This window comes from Rhinopithecus bieti, unplaced genomic scaffold (genome assembly GCF_001698545.2).
Source record: "Rhinopithecus bieti isolate Rb0 unplaced genomic scaffold, ASM169854v2 scaffold_81282, whole genome shotgun sequence".
In the NCBI taxonomy this organism is placed as follows: Eukaryota; Metazoa; Chordata; class Mammalia; order Primates; family Cercopithecidae; genus Rhinopithecus; species Rhinopithecus bieti.
The window spans coordinates 1,093,955-1,099,117 of record NW_016830182.1 but is presented as its reverse complement, the minus strand read 5'-3'; the positions used below and the strand labels follow the sequence as shown (position 1 = coordinate 1,099,117).

Below are 5,163 nucleotides of genomic sequence, written 5' to 3'. Positions count from 1 at the left end.
TGTCCCAGCTGGCCTGCACTAGGCTCCTGCCCAGGACAGAGACCCCAGCCCCTGGACTCCTCCAGCAGCCCAGTGTAGGGGAGACGCCTAGGGCAGCCCCTTGTCTGAGAGTGGTGGTTGGGACAGGACCTGCTGAGAACTCCAGTTTCATTTCCCACTGACCTCCACCCACTAGACTTTCTCAGGCTCTTGTTTCAAGCCCCCCAGCGCTAACCCCAGCCCTTGAGCCAGCTCCCTCCAGCCTCTACCTCAGACCAGGGCACTGGGCCTGTGTGTAGGACTCACACCTCCCAGGTCTGTCTCTTACCTTGGGATCCTGAGGGCAGGAACACAGGACGGGGGGCTCTGATGTATGATGTCGGGGAACTCTGAGGGCCACCTCCTTCTCTGAGAAAGGCACCTTTTTTGTCAAGTGAGTAATTCCTCTGACACATGTCGCTCAGATGTGGCACAGGTCTTCTTAAAGATGAACGTCCTCCATGGCCTGTGTTGGTTTCCTGGGAATAACCCACAGTAGTGGTCAAGGAGGCCAGGAAAGAAGAACCTCTACTGTTTCCCCCTTTTCCAAATTTGTTGGATGGAGATGTGGAGGGTGGAGCCACCTTGTTCTCCAAAAGAATTTTTAACAGTTGGGAAAAGGAAGGATTGAGTCTTCACGGTCCACACTGCAGCCACCATAACCATTTCCCAGACAAGTAAACTAAGGCCCAGGGTGAGATCCCAGGCTTCCTTACTCAATTTCCGGCCAGGACAGAGTCTCTTGAACAAAAGAAGGGACGCTGCTGCATGGCTCACGTGCTCAGCCCTGGTAACAGAAATACATCTCCGGTGAGCTCTAATTGTAACTCTCATTGGGACTTGCATCACCTACAAGGCTGGCAACCAGACACCCTGAGAATGCACCAGCTTTATTTATTTATTTTTTTAGATGAAGTCTTGCTCTGTTTACAGTCAAGAGTGCCGTGGCATGATCTCGGCTTGCTGCAACCTCTGCCTCCCAGGTTTAGGCGATCTCCTGCCTCAGCCTCCCTAGTATATTAGGCACCACCACAGCCTGGCTAATTTTTTTTGGTATGTGTGTGTGGTATTTTTAGTAGAGATGGGGTTTCACCAGACTGGTCTTAAACTCCTGACCTCAGGTGATCTGCCTGCCTCGACCTCCCAAAGTGCTGGGATTACAGGGGTGAGCCACTGCACCTGGCCTACCAGCTTTAGTGTTTCCCTGGGTGATAGCGTGATGGCAGTCTCTGGGGCAGGGGGAGGAGCGCTGTGCCACATGCCCTGGGCACCTACTTTGCTGTGTATCCTTCTCCAAGGCTCTGATCCTCTCTTGGCCTCTTCATTTCTTGCAGTGCCTGCCCCATGGGATTGCAGGGAACAAAGGATTTGGGTCCCGGCAATTGGAAGCCCCTTCTGTGGGCCAGCATTGGGCAGGCACCTCCCACATGGTTCTCTTTCTGTCCTCCCAGTAGCCCTGTGCATCAGACACAGAGCTGTGCTGCGTGCACCCACTTGCCCCACTCGCCTCAGAGGAGCATTCTGCGCAGGAGGAATTTGACAGATTTTAATACTGGGGTCCCCTGCTGACCAGGCTTTGCATTTCCTTACCTACCCTTGGCTCTAATGTTGGCCTGGCAAAGCAGGGCACCACAGGACATCAGGGTCACACATCTCAGACCACAAGAGCCTCAGCGGTCTCCAAGATGAAGTGGAGATTGAAGACCCTGCCCCTCCTTCCAGAGTACTGAGGAGCCTCCTGCCTTCCTGAGTGAGGCTGGGGGATCAAAGCTCAACAATAGTGGGTGCCCAGAACTACGTTTCTAGAAAGGAAAATCAAGACCGATTTTTGCAGGGAGTATAGCATTATGCTCCAGTAATAGTACTATTAGCTCCATTGCACAGAGGAGGAAATTGAGGCTCAGAGAATTTCTGATTGTCTGAAGACATCTTTCCTGGAACTGGTGGATCAGGGACAAGAACCCTGATTTGTTGATGTCAAAACATCTGTAGTTTTTCCTTTTTTATGTCTTCTTGATCAGCAAGACCACCACATTTGGGGAACAGAAGGCACAATGTGGGGAGTGGCACAGCTGCAATGTAAAGGGCTCCATGTGGGGCCTTGGAGACACCAAGCTGCCCTCCTGCTGGTCCAAGCTGCCCACTTCCCATCCTGCATCCCTCCTCCTTCAGCTTAGGGCCAGCTGCACCTGGTTCCAGGCCCTCCGCTCAGTGTGGAGAAGTCCTGGCCCTCCTCACCACCTTCCCACAGTCCCCGCTCAGCTGCAGAACCTACCCTGGGCCTTCTAAAGCTATGTCTTGCTCCCAAAGGTGGCAGCAGGCAGAGCCAGGCCTTGCTGGGGGCTCCTTCACACCTTGGGGTCTGGGCCTCAGAGCGACATCCCAGGCTGAGGCTCACTGGGAGGGGTCAGCACTGGCATCAGGAGACCGGGGTCAAGTCTGAGTTCTGACAGTGACTGTGTGACCTTGGACAGTCACTTGCCCTCTCTGGTCCTTGGTTTTCGTGTTCCGTAGTTATATGGTCCTGGGATGTGGGCAGGGGTAGAGAAATGAGATACTTCAGCTCCCCACTCACAAGCCGTGCCCCCTCAGGCCCACCACTTAGGTTTTCTTAGCCCCTCCATTTTCTCTGGCATAAAATGGGGATAATGAAGCCCATTCCTTCTGATCGTTAAGGAAACTAACATTTACTGAAGGCTTGCGCTGTGCAAAATGTTCCCTGAAACATGTTCTCTCATGGACTCCTCATCCATCCAAGAATGAAATGAAATGTTTTGCTTTTGGTCTTTCATACAACGTCTCTTTGCAGCCCCTCCTGGTCTGACAGTCTCAGATGCAATCATAGATGGCTTTCTGGAGGAGGTGGCACCTGGTCTCTGGGAAGTAGGGGTCAGCATCATGGTCTCTGGGAGCATCTGCTCCAGATGGTTTCCCTGGGGCCCCAGAAGCAGGTGTTTGCGCTAACAGCTCTGCAAGCAGAGAGCTTCAGTGCATGACCCTTCTTGCCCTTGTTCCCAGGCACATGCTGTTCCCTTGAGGCCAAATACCCTACTTACTTGTAAATCCCAGTGCTCTCCTGTTCATTCTGCAGTGCCAGCACAAGTCTCCTCCTTGGGGAAGGCTTTCTGGACTTCCCAGGCCACTGGCCATTGTTCCCTCTTGCAGGTGCCCCCGCAGGGTGCCTGCTGTAACCATCACTCACATATCTCCCCCACCCAACAGAGAGCCTTGCTTTTGGGCCTGGACCTGCACCTTTGACTGTATTCTTAGTGATTTGTCCAAGGCCACCCTGGGAGATAGGGGCAGTGCCAGGCTAGCACCCAGGTCTCCTGGGTTCTCTGAGAAAAAGTTCCTACCTTCTTCCCTGGCTCCCAAGTAGTACTTAAGCAGTTTTGGTTGTTAAAAGAAAATACTGAATTCATTCTTCCAACCACTCTTTTTTTTTTTTTTTTTTTAACATAAAAAATCAGTGTTACTGAGAAATAATTTACAAAATGCGCCCATTTTGACTGTACAGTTCAGTGAATTCTGACAGATATATACAGTGATGTAAACACGCCATACCCAAGATATCACACATTTCTATCACCCCTCAAAATCTCCTCATACCCCTTCCTGATCAGTTCCTCTCACTGCCCCAGGCAACATTTGATTGGATTTTGTCAATATCGGTTAGTTTTGCATGTTCTAGAATGTCCTATAAATGTGATTAGGCAGTATGTACTTTCTGTGTAGTGCCATGCATACTGTATCTTGCATGAGTAGTTCAGCCCTTTGCATTCTGGGTAGTATTCTGGAGAATGGACATTCCACAGTTTGTTTATCTGTTCACCAATAGATAGAATTTGGGTTGTTTCCAGTTTGGGGATTTTATGAATAAAGCTGCTGTGAACATTCATGTGAACATGTTTTCATTTACCTTGGGCTAGTGCCTGAAAGTGGAATTGTTGGGTTGTTAGGGTAAGTATATGTTTTACTATATAAGAAATTGCCAAATTCTTTTTTTTTTGAAGGAAAATTTGTATTTTAATTATTTTTATGTACAGAAAACTCAACAGTGTACATTTTACCCAGTTTAGTGGCAAGTTCTTTAGCCTTTGCCTTTTCAAGCTTGGCAATACGAGCCACAGACTTGGGACCCAGGACATTGCTGCCCCAGTGACGGCGGATCTCATCATGTCTGTTGTAATTGGTCCTGATAGCTTCCACCAGCTTAGCCAAAGCGCCTTCGTCTTCCGAGTTCACCTGTGGGAAGGCGACAGTGGTGCAGGTCTTCCTGTGGACTAGACGGCCCAGTCTTGTCTTCCCCTTGATAATGCAGTAAGGGACCCCAATTTTACGACACAGGGCAGGCAAGAAGACAACCAGCTCGATGGGATCCATATCGTGTGCAATCACCACCAGCTGAGCTTTCTTGTTCTCCACCAAGGTGGTGACGGTGTTAACTCCTGCTCGAAGGACAGGTGGTCTCTCAGTGGGGACGTCCCCTTTGCCAGCAGCTTTCTTCTCGGCCCGGGCCAATAGCCTCTGCTTCTTCTCTTGTTTTGTCTCTGGTCTGTACTTGTGGGCCAGCTTAAGCAGCTGAGTAGCTGTCTGGCGATCCAGGGCCTGGGTGAACTGGTTAATAGCAGGAGGCACTTTCAGTCGCTTGTAGAGGATGGCTCTCTGCCGCTGCAACCTGATATAGCGAGGCCATTTCGCAAAGCGGGTGAGGTCTCTTTTGGGCTGGATGTCCTGTCCAATGCCAGAATTCTTAGGTCTTTTCTCAAACAGGGGATTCACCACATTCTTGGCCTCCTGCTTTTTCACGACAGCAGGGGCCGGAGCCACCTTCTTTCCCTTGGCCTTCTTTCCTTTCGGCATCTTGGGCGGCGGGGGGCGAAATTGCCAAATTCTTTTCCAAAGTGTTTGCACCATTTTAGCCACCAGGAGTGTATAAGAGTTCCATTTGTTCCATATCTTGTCAACGCTTGGTATCATCGGTCTTAACTTTGAGCGATTCTAGTTGAGTATGTAATGGCAACTGTTGCTTTAATTTGCAATTCCGTGACAACTAGTAATGTTGAAAACGTTGATCATCTGGTTAGGTGCATATGCTTTTTTTGGCGAAGCACCTATTTGAATCTTTTGCCTAGTTTTATTGGT

At 50.1% G+C, this 5,163-nt stretch overlaps 1 pseudogene; it reads right to left on the bottom strand.

Annotated features, from left to right (window-relative positions):
* Positions 1-408: 408 nt before the first annotated feature.
* LOC108524223 (60S ribosomal protein L7a pseudogene) lies at positions 409-4,891 on the bottom strand (annotated as a pseudogene).
* Positions 4,892-5,163: the final 272 nt, after the last annotated feature.